The sequence below is a fragment of the Cryptomeria japonica genome, unplaced genomic scaffold (genome assembly GCF_030272615.1).
Source record: "Cryptomeria japonica unplaced genomic scaffold, Sugi_1.0 HiC_scaffold_254, whole genome shotgun sequence".
In the NCBI taxonomy this organism is placed as follows: Eukaryota; Viridiplantae; Streptophyta; class Pinopsida; order Cupressales; family Cupressaceae; genus Cryptomeria; species Cryptomeria japonica.
Genome location: NW_026729076.1, coordinates 190,001 through 210,000, shown reverse-complemented (window position 1 = coordinate 210,000; position 20,000 = coordinate 190,001). Strand labels below are relative to the sequence as shown.

Genomic DNA, 20,000 nt, shown 5'->3' with positions numbered 1-20,000 from the left:
CCGAAGTGTGCTCCAAGGTGCGGCCTGCACGAAGTCGGAGCCCGGTTTGCCCCGGGTGTGCACCTCGGGTGGGCACCTTGGTGCGCATGCCTTGCCTGGGCTGCGCACCAGGGCGGGCTCAAGATGGCACCCGCGTTCCTTTTTTTTCACTATCTTTCAAAACGGAAATTTTAAAATCTCATTTTTTTTTGCCTTTTTCTGGAAATTAGTGAAGGCAGCGCATCAAAGGTGCGCACCTCGCTGCCCACCACGGTGCGCAACGCCGGTGGGCACCCGGGAGTGCTTCGAAGTGTGCTCCAAGGTGCTGCGTGCACGTTGTCGGAGCCCGGTTTGCCCCGGGTGCGCACCTCGCGTGCACCTTCGTCGGGGTGGGCACCTTGGCTGGGTTTGCCCCGGCTGCGCTCCGAAGCGGGGTTATTGGAGCGCCGCCTCTTTTTTTGTCGGAGCGTTTGGTGGGGTTTCTCGCATTGGCTCTTCCGAGGCCCGGTTGCCACCCTGGCGCGCACGAAGTCGGAAGTAGGGTTAATTGCCCGGGTGCGCACCTTTGCCAGGGTGGGCACCTTACCTGGGCTGCGCACCAGGGCGGGCTCAAGATGGCACGCGCGTTCCGTTTTTTTCACTATCTTTCAAAACGGAAATTTTAAAATCTCCTTTTTTTTTTGCCTTTTCTGGAAATTAGTGAAGGCAGCGCATCAAAGGTGCGCACCTCGCTGCCCACCTTGGTGTGCTCTGAGGTGCGCACCCGGGAGCGCTACGAAGTGTGCTCCAAGGTGCGGCGTGCACGTTGTCGGAGCCCGGTTTGCCCCGGGTGCGCACCTCGCCTGCACCTTGGCCGGGGTGGGCACCTTGGCTGGGTTTGCCCAGGGTGCGCTCCGAAGCGGGGTTACTGGAGCGCCCCCTCTTTTTTTGTCAGAGCGTTTGGTGGGGTTTCTCGCATTGGCTCTTCCCAGGCCCGGTTGTTGGGTGCGCTCCCACCCTGGCGCGCGCGAAGTTGGAAGTTGGGTTAATTGCCCGGGCGCGCACCTTCGCCAGGGTGGGCACCTTGGTGCGCACACCTTGGCTGGGCTGCGCACCAGGGCGGGCTCAAGATGGCACCAGCATTCCCTTTTTCTCACTATCTTTCAAAACGGAAATTTTAAAATCTCGTTTTTTTTTTGCCTTTTATGGAAATTAGTGAAGGCATCGCATCAAAGGTGCGCACCTCGCTGCCCACCTTGGTGTGCTCCGAGGTGCCCACCACGGTGCGCAACGCCGGTGCGAACCCGGGAGCGCCCCGATGTGTGCTCCAAGGTGCGGCGTGCACGAAGTCGGACCCCGGTTTGCCCCGGGTGCGCACCTCGCGTGCACCTTGGTGCGCACACCTTGGCTGGGTTGCGCGGCCTGGTGGGCACCATGGTGCGCACCAAGGAGCGCTCCGAAGTGTGCTCCAAGGTGCGGCGTGCACGAAGTCGGAGCCCGGTTTGCCCCGGGTACGCACCTCGCGTGCACCTTCGCCGGGGTGGGCACCTCGGCTGGGTTGCGCGCCCTGGTGCGCACCAAGGAGCGCTCCGAAGTGTGCTCCAAGGTGCGGCGTGCACGAAGTCGGAGCCCGGTTTGCCCCGGGTGCGCACCTTCGCCGCGGTGCGCACCATGGCGTGCACGAAGTCGGAGCCCGGTTTGCCCCGGGTGCGCACCTCGCGTGCACCTTCGGCGGGGTTGCGCGCCCTGGTGGGCACCATGGTGCGCACCAAGGAGCGCTCCGAAGTGTGCTCCAAGGTGCGGCGTGCACGAAGTCGGAGCCCGGTTTGCCCCGGGTGCGCACCTCGCGTGCACCTTCGGCGGGGTTGCGCGCCCTGGTGGGCACCATGGTGCGCACCAAGGAGCGCTCCGAAGTGTGCTCCAAGGTGCGGCGTGCACGAAGTCGGAGCCCGGTTTGCCCCGGGTGCGCACCTCGCGTGCACCTTCGCCGCGGTGGGCACCATGGCGTGCACGAAGTCGGAGCCCGGTTTGCCCCGGGTGCGCACCTCGCGTGCACCTTCGCCGGGGTGGGCACCTCGGCTGGGTTGCGCGCCCTGGTGCGCACCAAGGAGCGCTCCGAAGTGTGCTCCAAGGTGCGGCGTGCACGAAGTCGGAGCCCGGTTTGCCCCGGGTGCGCACCTCGCGTGCACCTTCGCCAGGGTGGGCACCTCGGTGCGCACACCTTCTCAATGTTTTCTTGCCTTTTCTGGAAATTGGTGAAGGCAGCGCATCAAAGGTGCGCACCTCGGTGTGCTCCGAGGTGCGAACCCGAGAGCGCTCCGAGGTGCCCACGAAGTCGAAAGTCGGGTTAATTGCATTGTTTTCCCCGGGTGCGCTCCGAGGTGCGCAACATCGGCGCGCACCAAGGAGGGCTCCGAAGTGTGCTCCAAGGTGCGCACGATGGCGTGCACCTCTGGTGCGCACGATTCGGAGCTCGGTTTGACCGGGGTGCGCACACCTTGGCTGGGTTGCGCACCTTTTGTGCGCTCCAAGGTGCGCACGAAGTCGGAGCTCGGTTTGCCCCGGGTGCGCACCTTCGCCAGGGTGCGCACCTTGATGCGCACGCCTTGGCTGGGCTGCGCACCTTGGTGGGCGCCATGGTGCGCACCTTTCGTGCGCTCCAAGGTGCGCACGAAGTCGGAGCTCGGTTTGCCCCGGGTGCGCACCTTGGTGGGCGCCATGGTGCACTCCGAGGTGCCCAAGATTGGTGCGCACCAAGGAGCGCTCCGAAGTGCGCTCCAAGGTGCGCGCGAAGTCGAAAGTTGGGTTAATTGTCCGGTTTGCCTCGGGTGCGCACCTTGCGTGCACCTTCGCCAGGGTGGGCGCCTTGGTGCGCACACCTTGGCTGGGCTGCGCACACCTTGGCACCCGCGTTTCCTTCATTTTAAATTTTTTTTTTTTACAATCTCTCAAGTGGGAAATTCTATAATCTCAACTTTTTTTGCCTTTTCAGGAAACTTTTGAATGGAGCGCATCATTGGTGCGCTCCGAAGTGTGCTCCAAAGCTCTCTCCAGCTGCGTGCACCTGCCCCGGCCGCGCACCCGGCCCCGCCCAGCTTCGCTCACCTGTCCCGGGCGTCTGGTGCGGAACCTTAGAGTAAGAAACATCACCGTGCACCTTGGCCAACGTGCGCGACTCGACCGAGCGCGCACTGGCCGAGGTGCACACCGATTTCACCTGGGTGCGCGCGCAGCACCTCGGGCGCACCGGGGTGCGCGCACAACGCCCGGGTTGCACCGTGGCCTGTGTGCTCGGGGCGCCTCGGGTGCGCGCTCGGTGTCGCCCCCGCGCGCGCGGTAGTGCGGGCAGCGCACCCCGGCCCGGCCCGGCCCCGACGAGAACGCAAACGGGCAAAAGGTTTATTCAAATAGCATTGCGACGCCCGGCGAAAAACTAAAAAAGGGTGCAACACCGGGACTTCCCGGGAGGTCACCCATCCCAGTACTACTCCGGCCCAAGCGCGCTTAACTGCGGAGTTCTGATGGGATCCGGTGCACTAACGCTGGTATGATCGCACCCGTTATGAGCTTGTCGCAGTGTGTACTTAGCAAACCGCGACCCACGTGCGAATCCACCCCGGCCACCCACCCCCGTCGAGGTGCACACCCTCCCTCGCGAAGTGCGCCCCGTTCGCCAAGTGTGAGCCCTGCCCGGGTGCGCGCACCTTGCTAGGGCGTCGGGTGTGCACCCGGCCCGGCCTACGTGCGTGCACCTGGAGGGGGCGTCGTGTGCGTGCAGTGTCCCGTCTGCAACGCGGTGCCCACACACCACCTCGGGCGCAACGACCTGCGCTCACATGTGGGCCGAGTGCACCTTGGTGCATGTTCGGGGCGCCTCGGGTGCACGCTCGATCTTGCCCCGGTGCACCAAGGCGCTCGGTTTGCCCCGGGTGCGCACTTGGTGCAAGGTGGGCACCCAAAATAGGGATCAAGCACCAAAACACAAGTTTCGGGATGCAAAATGGGACCCAAGGACCACAAATGCGTTCCAAGACCCATGATGGGTCCACGAGAACAAAAATGTGTTCCGAGACTTAATAAACAAATATTGGGTTTTAGGAGAAGAAACATGCTCTGATGCCCAAAACGAGAATCGACCCCGAAAAGGCCACAGGCCAAAAGTGGGATGCGAGACAAAAAAAAATGGGACCCGAGGACCAAAATTGGGTTCCCAGGTCGAAGACAGGGCAACCGGACAAGAAACGACCTCTAAGGCTCGAAATGAGTCCCGACGACTAAAACTTGACAAGAAGCACCCATCAGGCACCCAACTCGACACCCATGGGATGCCGACCCACCCGGGCTTCCACCTAGCACACCTTGGCACCCACCCACCCTCGCACCCAACCTCGCACCCAACTTAGCACCTTTGAACCCACATTGGCACTCACCCTGACCCTGGCACCTTGGAACCCACATTGGCACTCACCTTGACCCTGGCACCCACCTTTGCACTCACCTTGGGACCCACCCTGGCTCCCACCTCGGCACCCACCCAGACACCCACCTTGGTTCCTTGGCACCCACCTTGGATCCTTGGCACCCACCCCGACACCCACCTTGGCACGCAACTTGGCTACTTGCCACCCACCTTGGCTCCTTGACGCCCACCCCGACAACCACCCCGTGACCTACCCTGGCTAGGGTTGGTGCACACCCACCCTGGTGCCCACCTTGGCACCCACCCTATGACCCACCTTGGCACGCACCTTAGTACCCACCCCGTTACCCACCCTAGGACCCACCCCGTGACCCACCTTGGCCAAGGTGGGTGCCTTGGTGCGCACAACTTGCCTGGGCTGCACACCAGGGCGGGCTCAAGATGGCACCCGCGTTCCGTTTTTTTCACTATCTTTCAAAACGGAAATTTTAAAATCTCATTTTTTTCTTTTTTTTGCCTTTTCTGGAAATTAGTGAAGGCAGCGCATCAAAGGTGCGCAATGCTGGTGCGAACCCGGGAGCGCTCCGATGTGTGCTCCAAGGTGCGGCGTGCACGAAGTCCGAGCCCGGTTTGCCCCGGGTGCGCACCTCGCGTGCACCTTCGCCGGGGTGAGCACCTTGGCTGGGTTGCGCGCCCTGGTGCGTACCAAGGAGCGCTCTGAAGTGTGCTCCAAGGTGCGGCGTGCACGAAGTCGGAGCCCGGTTTGCCCCGGGTGTGCACCTCGGGTGCGCACCTCGCGTGCACCTTCGCTGCGGTGGGCACCTTGGCTGGGTTGCGCGCCTTGGTGGGCACCATGCAGTGCACGAAGTCGGAGCCCGGTTTGCCCCGGGCGCGCACCTCCGCCAGGGTGGGCACCTTGGTGCGCACAACTTGCCTGGGCTGCGCATCAGGAAGGGCTCAAGATGGCACCCGCGTTCCGTTTTTTTCACTATCTTTCAGAACGGAAATTTTAAAATATCGTTTTTTTTTGCCTTTTCTGGAAATTAGTGAAGGCAGCGCATCAAAGGTGCGCAACGCTGGTGCGAACCTGGGAGCGCTCCGATGTGTGCTCCAAGGTGCGGCGTGCACGAAGTCGGAGCCCGGTTTGCCTCGGGTGCGCCCTGGTGGGCACCATGGTGCGCACCAAGGAGCGCTCCGAAGTGTGCTCCAAGGTGCGGCCTGCACGAAGTCGGAGCCCGGTTTGCCCCGGGTGTGCACCTCGGGTGGGCACCTTGGTGCGCATGCCTTGCCTGGGCTGCGCACCAGGGCGGGCTCAAGATGGCACCCGCGTTCCTTTTTTTTCACTATCTTTCAAAACGGAAATTTTAAAATCTCATTTTTTTTTGCCTTTTTCTGGAAATTAGTGAAGGCAGCGCATCAAAGGTGCGCACCTCGCTGCCCACCACGGTGCGCAACGCCGGTGGGCACCCGGGAGTGCTTCGAAGTGTGCTCCAAGGTGCTGCGTGCACGTTGTCGGAGCCCGGTTTGCCCCGGGTGCGCACCTCGCGTGCACCTTCGTCGGGGTGGGCACCTTGGCTTGGTTTGCCCCGGCTGCGCTCCGAAGCGGGGTTATTGGAGCGCCGCCTCTTTTTTTGTCGGAGCGTTTGGTGGGGTTTCTCGCATTGGCTCTTCCGAGGCCCGGTTGCCACCCTGGCGCGCACGAAGTCGGAAGTAGGGTTAATTGCCCGGGTGCGCACCTTTGCCAGGGTGGCACCTTACCTGGGCTGCGCACCAGGGCGGGCTCAAGATGGCACGCGCGTTCCGTTTTTTTCACTATCTTTCAAAACGGAAATTTTAAAATCTCCTTTTTTTTTTGCCTTTTCTGGAAATTAGTGAAGGCAGCGCATCAAAGGTGCGCACCTCGCTGCCCACCTTGGTGTGCTCTGAGGTGCGCACCCGGGAGCGCTACGAAGTGTGCTCCAAGGTGCGGCGTGCACGTTGTCGGAGCCCGGTTTGCCCCGGGTGCGCACCTCGCCTGCACCTTGGCCGGGGTGGGCACCTTGGCTGGGTTTGCCCAGGGTGCGCTCCGAAGCGGGGTTACTGGAGCGCCCCCTCTTTTTTTGTCAGAGAGTTTGGTGGGGTTTCTCGCATTGGCTCTTCCCAGGCCCGGTTGTTGGGTGCGCTCCCACCCTGGCGCGCGCGAAGTTGGAAGTTGGGTTAATTGCCCGGGCGCGCACCTTCGCCAGGGTGGGCACCTTGGTGCGCAAACCTTGGCTGGGCTGCGCACCAGGGCGGGCTCAAGATGGCACCAGCATTCCCTTTTTCTCACTATCTTTCAAAACGGAAATTTTAAAATCTCGTTTTTTTTTTGCCTTTTATGGAAATTAGTGAAGGCATCGCATCAAAGGTGCGCACCTCGCTGCCCACCTTGGTGTGCTCCGAGGTGCCCACCACGGTGCGCAACGCCGGTGCGAACCCGGGAGCGCCCCGATGTGTGCTCCAAGGTGCGGCGTGCACGAAGTCGGACCCCGGTTTGCCCCGGGTGCGCACCTCGCGTGCACCTTGGTGCGCACACCTTGGCTGGGTTGCGCGGCCTGGTGGGCACCATGGTGCGCACCAAGGAGCGCTCCGAAGTGTGCTCCAAGGTGCGGCGTGCACGAAGTCGGAGCCCGGTTTGCCCCGGGTGCGCACCTTCGCCGCGGTGGGCACCATGGCGTGCACGAAGTCGGAGCCCGGTTTGCCCCGGGTGCGCACCTCGCGTGCACCTTCGCCGGGGTGGGCACCTCGGCTGGGTTGCGCGCCCTGGTGCGCACCAAGGAGCGCTCTGAAGTGTGCTCCAAGGTGCGGCGTGCACGAAGTCGGAGCCCGGTTTGCCCCGGGTGTGCACCTCGCGTGCGCACCTCGCGTGCACCTTCGCTGCGGTGGGCACCTTGGCTGGGTTGCGCGCCTTGGTGGGCACCATGCAGTGCACGAAGTCGGAGCCCGGATTGCCCCGGGCGCGCACCTCCGCCAGGGTGGGCACCTTGGTGCGCACAACTTGCCTGGGGTGCGCACCAGGAAGGGCTCAAGATGGCACCCGCGTTCCGTTTTTTTCACTATCTTTCAGAACGGAAATTTTAAAATCTCGTTTTTTTTTGCCTTTTCTGGAAATTAGTGAAGGCAGCGCATCAAAGGTGCGCAACGCTGGTGCGAACCTGGGAGCGCTCCGATGTGTGCTCCAAGGTGCGGCGTGCACGAAGTCGGACCCCGGTTTGCCCCGGGTGCACACCTCGCGTGCACCTTGGTGCGCACACCTTGGCTGGGTTGCGCGCCCTGGTGGGCACCATGGTGCGCACCAAGGAGCGCTCCGAAGTGTGCTCCAAGGTGCGGCGTGCACGAAGTCGGAGCCCGGTTTGCCCCGGGTGCGCACCTCGCGTGCACCTTCGCCGCGGTGGGCACCATGGCGTGCACGAAGTCGGAGCCCGGTTTGCCCCGGGTGCGCACCTCGCGTGCACCTTCGCCGGGGTGGGCACCTTGGTGTGCAGACCTTGGCTGGGTTGCGCGCCCTGGTGGGCACCATGGTGCGCACCAAGGAGCGCTCCGAAGTGTGCTCCAAGGTGCGGCCTGCACGAAGTCGGAGCCCGGTTTGCCCCGGGTGTGCACCTCGGGTGGGCACCTTGGTGCGCATGCCTTGCCTGGGCTGCGCACCAGGGCGGGCTCAAGATGGCACCCGCGTTCCTTTTTTTTCACTATCTTTCAAAATGGAAATTTTAAAATCTCATTTTTTTTTGCCTTTTTCTGGAAATTAGTGAAGGCAGCGCATCAAAGGTGCGCACCTCGCTGCCCACCACGGTGCGCAACGCCGGTGGGCACCCGGGAGTGCTTCGAAGTGTGCTCCAAGGTGCTGCGTGCACGTTGTCGGAGCCCGGTTTGCCCCGGGTGCGCACCTCGCGTGCACCTTCGTCGGGGTGGGCACCTTGGCTGGGTTTGCCCCGGCTGCGCTCCGAAGCGGGGTTATTGGAGCGCCGCCTCTTTTTTTGTCGGAGCGTTTGGTGGGGTTTCTCGCATTGGCTCTTCCGAGGCCCGGTTGCCACCCTGGCGCGCACGAAGTCGGAAGTAGGGTTAATTGCCCGGGTGCGCACCTTTGCCAGGGTGGGCACCTTACCTGGGCTGCGCACCAGGGCGGGCTCAAGATGGCACGCGCGTTCCGTTTTTTTCACTATCTTTCAAAACGGAAATTTTAAAATCTCCTTTTTTTTTTGCCTTTTCTGGAAATTAGTGAAGGCAGCGCATCAAAGGTGCGCACCTCGCTGCCCACCTTGGTGTGCTCTGAGGTGCGCACCCGGGAGCGCTACGAAGTGTGCTCCAAGGTGCGGCGTGCACGTTGTCGGAGCCCGGTTTGCCCCGGGTGCGCACCTCGCCTGCACCTTGGCCGGGGTGGGCACCTTGGCTGGGTTTGCCCAGGGTGCGCTCCGAAGCGGGGTTACTGGAGCGCCCCCTCTTTTTTTGTCAGAGCGTTTGGTGGGGTTTCTCGCATTGGCTCTTCCCAGGCCCGGTTGTTGGGTGCGCTCCCACCCTGGCGCGCGCGAAGTTGGAAGTTGGGTTAATTGCCCGGGCGCGCACCTTCGCCAGGGTGGGCACCTTGGTGCGCACACCTTGGCTGGGCTGCGCACCAGGGCGGGCTCAAGATGGCACCAGCATTCCCTTTTTCTCACTATCTTTCAAAACGGAAATTTTAAAATCTCGTTTTTTTTTTGCCTTTTATGGAAATTAGTGAAGGCATCGCATCAAAGGTGCGCACCTCGCTGCCCACCTTGGTGTGCTCCGAGGTGCCCACCACGGTGCGCAACGCCGGTGCGAACCCGGGAGCGCCCCGATGTGTGCTCCAAGGTGCGGCGTGCACGAAGTCGGACCCCGGTTTGCCCCGGGTGCGCACCTCGCGTGCACCTTGGTGCGCACACCTTGGCTGGGTTGCGCGGCCTGGTGGGCACCATGGTGCGCACCAAGGAGCGCTCCGAAGTGTGCTCCAAGGTGCGGCGTGCACGAAGTCGGAGCCCGGTTTGCCCCGGGTACGCACCTCGCGTGCACCTTCGCCGGGGTGGGCACCTCGGCTGGGTTGCGCGCCCTGGTGCGCACCAAGGAGCGCTCCGAAGTGTGCTCCAAGGTGCGGCGTGCACGAAGTCGGAGCCCGGTTTGCCCCGGGTGCGCACCTTCGCCGCGGTGCGCACCATGGCGTGCACGAAGTCGGAGCCCGGTTTGCCCCGGGTGCGCACCTCGCGTGCACCTTCGGCGGGGTTGCGCGCCCTGGTGGGCACCATGGTGCGCACCAAGGAGCGCTCCGAAGTGTGCTCCAAGGTGCGGCGTGCACGAAGTCGGAGCCCGGTTTGCCCCGGGTGCGCACCTCGCGTGCACCTTCGGCGGGGTTGCGCGCCCTGGTGGGCACCATGGTGCGCACCAAGGAGCGCTCCGAAGTGTGCTCCAAGGTGCGGCGTGCACGAAGTCGGAGCCCGGTTTGCCCCGGGTGCGCACCTCGCGTGCACCTTCGCCGCGGTGGGCACCATGGCGTGCACGAAGTCGGAGCCCGGTTTGCCCCGGGTGCGCACCTCGCGTGCACCTTCGCCGGGGTGGGCACCTCGGCTGGGTTGCGCGCCCTGGTGCGCACCAAGGAGCGCTCCGAAGTGTGCTCCAAGGTGCGGCGTGCACGAAGTCGGAGCCCGGTTTGCCCCGGGTGCGCACCTCGCGTGCACCTTCGCCAGGGTGGGCACCTCGGTGCGCACACCTTCTCAATGTTTTCTTGCCTTTTCTGGAAATTGGTGAAGGCAGCGCATCAAAGGTGCGCACCTCGGTGTGCTCCGAGGTGCGAACCCGAGAGCGCTCCGAGGTGCCCACGAAGTCGAAAGTCGGGTTAATTGCATTGTTTTCCCCGGGTGCGCTCCGAGGTGCGCAACATCGGCGCGCACCAAGGAGGGCTCCGAAGTGTGCTCCAAGGTGCGCACGATGGCGTGCACCTCTGGTGCGCACGATTCGGAGCTCGGTTTGACCGGGGTGCGCACACCTTGGCTGGGTTGCGCACCTTTTGTGCGCTCCAAGGTGCGCACGAAGTCGGAGCTCGGTTTGCCCCGGGTGCGCACCTTCGCCAGGGTGCGCACCTTGATGCGCACGCCTTGGCTGGGCTGCGCACCTTGGTGGGCGCCATGGTGCGCACCTTTCGTGCGCTCCAAGGTGCGCACGAAGTCGGAGCTCGGTTTGCCCCGGGTGCGCACCTTGGTGGGCGCCATGGTGCACTCCGAGGTGCCCAAGATTGGTGCGCACCAAGGAGCGCTCCGAAGTGCGCTCCAAGGTGCGCGCGAAGTCGAAAGTTGGGTTAATTGTCCGGTTTGCCTCGGGTGCGCACCTTGCGTGCACCTTCGCCAGGGTGGGCGCCTTGGTGCGCACACCTTGGCTGGGCTGCGCACACCTTGGCACCCGCGTTTCCTTCATTTTAAATTTTTTTTTTTTACAATCTCTCAAGTGGGAAATTCTATAATCTCAACTTTTTTTGCCTTTTCAGGAAACTTTTGAATGGAGCGCATCATTGGTGCGCTCCGAAGTGTGCTCCAAAGCTCTCTCCAGCTGCGTGCACCTGCCCCGGCCGCGCACCCGGCCCCGCCCAGCTTCGCTCACCTGTCCCGGGCGTCTGGTGCGGAACCTTAGAGTAAGAAACATCACCGTGCACCTTGGCCAACGTGCGCGACTCGACCGAGCGCGCACTGGCCGAGGTGCACACCGATTTCACCTGGGTGCGCGCGCAGCACCTCGGGCGCACCGGGGTGCGCGCACAACGCCCAGGTTGCACCGTGGCCTGTGTGCTCGGGGTGCCTCGGGTGCGCGCTCGGTGTCGCCCCCGCGCGCGCGGTAGTGCGGGCAGCGCACCCCGGCCCGGCCCGGCCCCGACGAGAACGCAAACGGGCAAAAGGTTTATTCAAATAGCATTGCGACGCCCGGCGAAAAACTAAAAAAGGGTGCAACACCGGGACTTCCCGGGAGGTCACCCATCCCAGTACTACTCCGGCCCAAGCGCGCTTAACTGCGGAGTTCTGATGGGATCCGGTGCACTAATGCTGGTATGATCGCACCCGTTATGAGCTTGTCGCAGTGTGTACTTAGCAAACCGCGACCCACGTGCGAATCCACCCCGGCCACCCACCCCCGTCGAGGTGCACACCCTCCCTCGCGAAGTGCGCCCCGTTCGCCAAGTGTGAGCCCTGCCCGGGTGCGCGCACCTTGCTAGGGCGTCGGGTGTGCACCCGGCCCGGCCTACGTGCGTGCACCTGGAGGGGGCGTCGTGTGCGTGCAGTGTCCCGTCTGCAACGCGGTGCCCACACACCACCTCGGGCGCAACGACCTGCGCTCACATGTGGGCCGAGTGCACCTTGGTGCATGTTCGGGGCGCCTCGGGTGCACGCTCGATCTTGCCCCGGTGCACCAAGGCGCTCGGTTTGCCCCGGGTGCGCACTTGGTGCAAGGTGGGCACCCAAAATAGGGATCAAGCACCAAAACACAAGTTTCGGGATGCAAAATGGGACCCAAGGACCACAAATGCGTTCCAAGACCCATGATGGGTCCACGAGAACAAAAATGTGTTCCGAGACTTAATAAACAAATATTGGGTTTTAGGAGAAGAAACATGCTCTGATGCCCAAAACGAGAATCGACCCCGAAAAGGCCACAGGCCAAAAGTGGGATGCGAGACAAAAAAAAATGGGACCCGAGGACCAAAATTGGGTTCCCAGGTCGAAGACAGGGCAACCGGACAAGAAACGACCTCTAAGGCTCGAAATGAGTCCCGACGACTAAAACTTGACAAGAAGCACCCATCAGGCACCCAACTCGACACCCATGGGATGCCGACCCACCCGGGCTTCCACCTAGCACACCTTGGCACCCACCCACCCTCGCACCCAACCTCGCACCCAACTTAGCACCTTTGAACCCACATTGGCACTCACCCTGACCCTGGCACCTTGGAACCCACATTGGCACTCACCTTGACCCTGGCACCCACCTTTGCACTCACCTTGGGACCCACCCTGGCTCCCACCTCGGCACCCACCCAGACACCCACCTTGGTTCCTTGGCACCCACCTTGGATCCTTGGCACCCACCCCGACACCCACCTTGGCACGCAACTTGGCTACTTGCCACCCACCTTGGCTCCTTGACGCCCACCCCGACAACCACCCCGTGACCTACCCTGGCTAGGGTTGGTGCACACCCACCCTGGTGCCCACCTTGGCACCCACCCTATGACCCACCTTGGCACGCACCTTAGTACCCACCCCGTTACCCACCCTAGGACCCACCCCGTGACCCACCTTGGCCAGGGTGGGTGCACCCACCCTGGTGCCCACCTTGGCACCCACCCATCCTAGCACCCAGCCTGTGACCGGGCTTGGAACCCAACCTTGCACCCGCACCCGTCTTGGCCAGTGTGGGTGCGCACCCATCCTGGCACCCACGTTGTGACACACCCTTTAACCCACGCACCCTAGCACCCACGTTGGCACCCACCTTGGAACCCAACCTAGCAACTTGGCACCCACCCCGTGACCCACCTTGGCATCCACCATAGCAGTCGCCGACTTGGCACCCACCTCGGCACCCACCTTGACACTTGTGGACCCACCTTGCCACTCACCCTAGCATCGACCCATCCTAGCACCCACCCTGGCACCTTTGCACCCTAGCACTCACCCATCCTAGCACCTAACCTGTGACCCACCTTGACACTCACCCTCGCACCCACCTTGGAACCCAACCTAGCACCCACCCACCCTGACACCAACCCTAGCACCTACCCACCCTTGCACCCACCCTGTGACCCATCTTGGCACCCACCCATCCTACCACTCAACCTATCACCCACCTTCTCACCCACCTTGGCATCCACCTTAGCACCCACCCACACTGGCACCTTGGCACCCACCTCGGGCAAGGTGGGTGCACACCCACCCTGGCACCCAATTTAGAACCCACCGAGCATGTTACCCACCTTGGCACCCACATTGCAGCCCACCCTAGTACCCACCCTATGACCCACATTGGCATCCACACCCTAGCACCCAGGCACCTCGACACCCGCCTTGACACCCACCCTAGCACTGAACCTGTGACCCACCTTGGAACTCACCCTAGAACCCACCCACCCTGTGAACCACCTTGGCATCCACCTTAGCACCCACCCACCTTGGCACCCACTCTAGCACTCACCCATCCTAACACCCAACTTGTTACCCACCTTGGCACCCGCCCTCGCGTCCACCTTGAAACCCACCCTAGCACCCACCCACGCAGGAGCCCACCTTGGCACCCAACCTAACACCCACGCATCCTGGCACCCAACTTGTGACCCACCTTGGAACCCACCCTAGTACCCACCTTTGAACCCACTATATCACCAACCCACCTTGGCACCCACCCTATGACCCTCTTTGGAATCCACCCTAGCACGCACCCACCCTGGCACCCACCATGGAGCGCACCCTAGCACCCACCCACCTCGGCACGCACCTCAACACCCACCTTGGTGTGCGCACTGCGCCAACCTCTCAAAGACCCTATGTGGTGCGCTCCAAAGTGTACACCTTTGGTGCGCTCCAAGGTGCGCACCTTTGGTGCACACCGAGGTGCACACCAAAGTGTGCACCGAGGTGAGCACCAAAGTGCACTCCAGGGTGCACACCAAGGCGTGCACCTTTGGTGCGGTCAATGCAAACGAATTCGGAAGTTGGGGTCGATGTCCTAATCGCTGCTGCAGACTACACGTATGAGAATCGGACAAATAGCTTTATATAGGGGAGGTGTTGCGTTTGATGGGTCGACTCCCCTGGTTGTGTGCACTGCACCAACTTCAAAGACCCTGTCTTGTTTAAGAAGTCAAAAGTTGGGGTGGATGTCCTAATCATTGCTGCAGTCTACGCATGTATGAGAATCAGACAAATAGCTTATATAGGGGAGGTGTTGCATTCGGTGGGTTGACTCCCCTGGTTGTGCGCACTGCGCCAACCTCAAAGACCCCGCATAGCAGAAGAAGTCGGAAGTCGGATTTTGGTGAGCACCAAGGCGTGCACCTTTGGTGCGGTCAACGCAGACGAATTCAGAAGTTGGGGTGGATGTCCTAATCGTTGTTGCAGGCTACACATGTATGAGAATCAGACAAATAGCTTATATAGGGGAGGTGTTGGGTTTGATGGGTCAACTCCCTTGGTTGTGCGCATTACGCCAACCTCAAAGACCTTGTTTTCGTTAAGAAGTCAAAAGTTGGGGTCAATGTCCTAATGGCTCCTGCAGGCTACACATGTATGAGAATCGGACAAATAGCTTATATAGGGGAGGTGTTGGGTTTGATGGGTCGACTCCCCTGGTTGTGCGCATTACGTCAACCTCAAAGACCTTGTTTTCGTTAAGAAGTCAAAAGTTGGGGTCGATGTCCTAATTGCTCCTGTAGACTACACATGTATGAGAATCAGACAAATAGCTTATATAGGGGAGGTGTTGGGTTTGATGGGTTGACTCCCCTAGTTGTTCGCATTACACCAACCTCAAAGACCTTGTTTTCGTTTAGAAGCCGAAAGTTGGGGTCGATGTCCTAATTGCTCCTGCAGGCTACGCATGTATGAGAATCAGACAAATAGCTTATATAGGGGAGGTGTTGGGTTTGATGGGTCGACTCCCCTGGTTGTGCGCATTGCGCCAACCTCAAAGACCCTGCATTGCGGATGAAGTCGAAAGTCAGAGTTTGGTGTGCTACAAGGTGTGGTCGAAGGTGCTCACCTAGGTGTGCACCTTTGGAGCACAGGAAAAGTGCCCTCCAAAAGTGCGCACCTTTGGAGTGCACAAAAGTGCCCTCCAAAAGTGCGCACCTTTGGAGCGCAGAAAAGTGCCCTCCAAAAAGTGCCCTCCAAAAGTGCGCACCTTTGGAGCGCAGAAAAGTGCCCTCCAAAAAGTGCCCTCCAAAAGTGCGCACCTTTGGAGCGCAGAAAAGTGCCCTCCAAAAAGTGCCCTCCAAAAGTGCGCACCTTTGGAGCGCAGAAAAGTGCCCTCCAAAAAGTGCCCTCCAAAAGTGCGCACCTTTGGAGCGCAGAAAAGTGCCCTCCAAAAAGTGCCCTCCAAAAGTGCGCACCTTTGGAGCGCAGAAAAGTGCCCTCCAAAAAGTGCCCTCCAAAAGTGCGCACCTTTGGAGCGCAGAAAAGTGCCCTCCAAAAAGTGCCCTCCAAAAGTGCGCACCTTTGGAGCGCAGAAAAGTGCCCTCCAAAAAGTACCCTCCAAAAGTGCGCACCTTTGGAGCGCAGAAAAGTGCCCTCCAAAAAGTGCCCTCCAAAAGTGCGCACCTTTGGAGCGCAGAAAAGTGCCCTCCAAAAGTGCGCACCTTTGGAGCGCACAAAAGTGCCCTCCAAAAGTGCGCACTTTTGGTGCGCACCAAGGCGCTGGTTCGGTCGTTGCAGGCGAGTTCGGAAGTTGGGGTCGATGTCCTGAGCGGAGGTGCAAACTACACAGGTGTCGGAATCGGACAAATAGCTTATATAGGGGAGGTGTATGCTTCGATGGGTCGACTCCCCAGGTTGAGCGCACCGCGCCAACCTCAAAGACCCTACGGTATGGATGAAGTCGGAAGTTGGGTCCGATGACCAATTCGATTAGTAGGTATGCTCATGAGGTCGGAATTTGGGTCCGATGACCTGCCATGTGCAGGAAGGCGAATGTTGACACTGTGCGTTGCAAGGTGCACACCAAGGCGCTGGTGCGGTCTTTTTAGTCGAGTTCGGAAGTTGGGGTCGATGTCCTGATCGGAGGTGCAAGCTACACAGGTGTGGGAATCGGACAAATAGCTTATATAGGGGAGGTGTATGCTTCGTTGGGTCGACTCCCCGGGTTGAGCGCACCGCGCCAACCTCAAAGACCCTACGGTATGGATGAAGTCGGAAGTTGGGTCCGATGACCGATTCGATATGTAGGCATACTCGCGAGGTCGGAATTTGGGTCCGATGACCTGCCACGTGCAGGAAGGCGAATGTTGGCACTGTGCGTTGCAAGGTGCGCACCAAGGCGCTGGTTCGGTCGTTGGAGGCGAGTTCGGAAGTTGGGGTCGATGTCTTGATCGGAGGTGCAAACTACACAGGTGTGGGAATCGGACAAATAGCTTATATAGGGGAGGTGTATGCTTCGTTGGGTCGACTCCCCGGGTTGAGCGCACCGCGCCAACCTCAAAGACCCTACGGTATGGATGAAGTCGGAAGTTGGGTCCGATGACCGATTCGATATGTAGGCATACTCGCGAGGTCGGAATTTGGGTCCGATGACCTGCCATGTGCAGGAAGGCGAATGTTGGGACTGTGCGTCGCAAGGTGCGCACCAAGGCGCTGGTGCCGTCGTTGCAGTCGAGTTCGGAAGTTGGGGTCGATGTCCTGGTCAGAGGTGCAAACTACACAGGTGTGGGAATCGGACAAATAGCTTATATAGGGGAGGTGTATGCTTCGATGGGTCGACTCCCTGGGTTGAGCGCACCGCGCCAACCTCAAAGACCCTACAGTATGGATGAAGTCGGAAGTTGGGTCCGATGACCGATTCGATACGTAGGCATATTGGCGAGGTCTGAATTTGTGTCCGATGACCTGCCATGCGCAGGAAGGCGGAATTTGGGTCCGATGACCGAGTTGATGGCGTGCCATGCGCAGAAAGGCGGAATTTGGGTCCGATGACCGAGTTGATGTTGATGGCCCGCCATGCACAGGAAGGCGGAATTTGGGTCCGATGACCGATTTGAAGGCGTGCCATACGCAAAAAGGCGGAGTTTGGGTCCGATGACCGAGTTGATATTGATGGCCCGCCATGCGCAGGAAGGCGGAATTTGGGTCCGATGACCTGACATACGCATGGAGTCCGACTCGGGGGCCGATGTTCGATTCGATGACTTGCATTGTGGGTAAAGTCGGAAGTTGTGGTCTTTGACCCGATTCGATGACCAGACTTCGGCTGCTTGAGAATCGGACAAATAACTTATATAGGGGAGGTAGTGTTCTCGAGCATCCTCCCCCCGTGCCCGTTTATGTCGATTGATGCTGGTGCTCGACTGGTTGGAGCGCTCGGATGCAAAAATCTTGCACCAGGATTTATCGATTGTGATGGACACGGCAAGTCTCCTGATTGCTATGCAGGAGCTCATCGTGAATCTCTATGCGCCCCAAGCGCGTCCGATGCTTGGACCATTCCGAGGCGGACCCGAAGCCTCTTCCGTCTAGCCGTTGGGTCCTTCTCGCCGCATCCCTCGCCTCGCACCCCGATTGCTATGCGGTGAGGCTCCTCGGCCGCCTTGGAACTATCTGTGTATCGGACGCGTCGCGGGATAAGGGGTTGTCACTGGTAGTCGCCCCAAGCGCGTCCGATGCTTGGACCATTCCGAGGCGGACCCGAAGCCTCTTCCGTCTAGCCGTTGGGTCCTTCTCGCCGCATCCCTCGCCTCGCACCCCGATTGCTATGCGGTGAGGCTCCTCGGCCGCCTCGGAACTATCTGTGTATCGGACGCGTCGCGGGATAAGGGGTTGTCACTGGTAGTCGCCCCAAGCGCGTCCGATGCTTGGACCATTCCGAGGCGGACCCGAAGCCTCTTCCGTCTAGCCGTTGGGTCCTTCTCGCCGCATCCCTCGCCTCGCACCCCGATTGCTATGCGGTGAGGCTCCTCGGCCGCCTTGGAACTATCTGTGTATCGGACGCGTCGCGGGATAAGGGGTTGTCACTGGTAGTCGCCCCAAGCGCGTCCGATGCTTGGACCATTCCGAGGCGGCCCCGAAGCCTCTTCCGTGTAGCCGTTGGGTCCTTCTCGCCGCATCCCTCGCCTCGCACCCCGATTGCTATGCGGTGAGGCTCCTCGGCCGCCTTGGAACTATCTGTGTATCGGACGCGTCGCGGGATAAGGGGTTGTCACTGGTAGTCGCCCCAAGCGCGTCCGATGCTTGGACCATTCCGAGGCGGCCCCGAAGCCTCTTCCGTGTAGCCGTTGGGTCCTTCTCGCCGCATCCCTCGCCTCGCACCCCGATTGCTATGCGGTGAGGCTCCTCGGCCGCCTTGGAACTATCTGTGTATCGGACGCGTCGCGGGATAAGGGGTTGTCACTGGTAGTCGCCCCAAGCGCGTCCGATGCTTGGACCATTCCGAGGCGGACCTGAAGCCTCTTCCCTCTAGCCGTTGGGGCTTTCTCGCCGCATCCCTCGCCTCGCACCCTGATTGCTATGCTGTGAGGCTCCTCGGCCGCCTTGGAACTATCTGTGTATCGGACGCATCGCGGGATAAGGGGTTGGCAGTGGTAGTCGCCCCAAGCGCATCCGATGCTTGGACCATTCCGAGGCGGCCCTGCAGCCTCTTCCGTCTAGCCGTTGGGGCCATCTCGCCGCATCCCCCACCTCGCACCACGATTACTATGCGGTGAGGCTCCTTGGCCGCCTCGGAACTATCTGTGTATCGGACGCATCGCGGGATAAGGGGTTGTCACTGGTAGTCGCCCCAAGCGCGTCCGATGCTTGGACTATTCCGAGGCGGCCCTGCAGCCTCTTCCGTCTAGCCGTTGGGGCCATCTCGCTGCATCCCCCACCTCCTCGGCCGCCTCGGAACTATCTGTGTATCGGACGCATCGCGGGATAAGGGGTTGGCAGTGGTAGTCGCCCCAAGCGCGTCCGATGCTTGGACTATTCCGAGGCAGCCCTGCAGCCTCTTCCGTCTAGCCTTTGGGGCCATCTCGCCGCATCCCTCGCCTCGCACCCCGATTGCTATGCGGTGAGGCTCCTCGGCCGCCTGGGAACTATCTTCGTATCGGACGCATCGCGGGATAAGGGGTTGTCACTGGTAGTCGCCCCAAGCGCGTCCGATGCTTGGACTATTCCGAGGCGGCCCTGTGGCCTCTTCCGTCTAGCCGTTGGGGCCATCTCGCCGCATCCCCCACCTCGCACCCCGATTGCTATGCGGTGAGGCTCTTCGGCCGCCTTGGAACTATCTTCGTATCGGACGCATCGCGGGATAAGGGGTTGTCACTGGTAGTGGCCCCAAGCGCGTCCGATGCTTGGACTATTCCGAGGCGGCCCTGCAGCCTCTTCCGTCTAGCCGTTGGGGCCATCTCGCCGCATCCCCCACCTCGCACCCCGATTGCTATGCGGTGAGGCTCCTCGGCCGCCTTGGAACTATCTTCGTATCGGACGCATCGCGGGATAAGGGGTTGTCACTGGTAGTCGCCCCAAGCGCGTCCGATGCTTGGACTATTCCGACGCGGCCCTGTGGCCTCTTCCGTCTAGCCGTTGGGGCCATCTCGCCGCATCCCCCACCTCGCACCCCGATTGCTATGCGGTGAGGCTCCTCGGCCGCCTTGGAACCATCTTCGTATCGGACGCATCGCGGGATAGGGGGCTGTCACTGGTAGTCGCCCCAAGCGTGTCCGATGCTTGGACCATTCCTAGGCGGCCCTGAAGCCTCTTCCGTCTAGCCGTTGGGGCCTTCCCGCCCCATCCCTCGCCTCGCACCCCCGATTGCTATGCGGTGAGGCTCCTCGGCCGCCTTGGAACCATCTGTGTATCGGACGCATCGCGGGATAAGGGGTTGGCACTGGCAGTCGCCCCAAGCGCGTCCGATGCTTGGACCATTC

The 20,000-nt window shown here is 61.1% G+C and overlaps 2 non-coding genes across 2 annotated transcripts; both read right to left on the bottom strand.

The window, feature by feature from the left end:
* Window positions 1-3,398: 3,398 nt before the first annotated feature.
* LOC131869634 (5S ribosomal RNA) lies at window positions 3,399-3,517 on the bottom strand. The gene has a single exon (XR_009368016.1). It is a non-coding gene; the product is annotated as a 5S ribosomal RNA (ribosomal RNA).
* A 7,817-nt stretch (window positions 3,518-11,334) lies between these two features.
* Window positions 11,335-11,453, bottom strand: LOC131869609 (5S ribosomal RNA). The gene has a single exon (XR_009367991.1). It is a non-coding gene; the product is annotated as a 5S ribosomal RNA (ribosomal RNA).
* Between the last annotated feature and the right edge of the window lie 8,547 nt (window positions 11,454-20,000).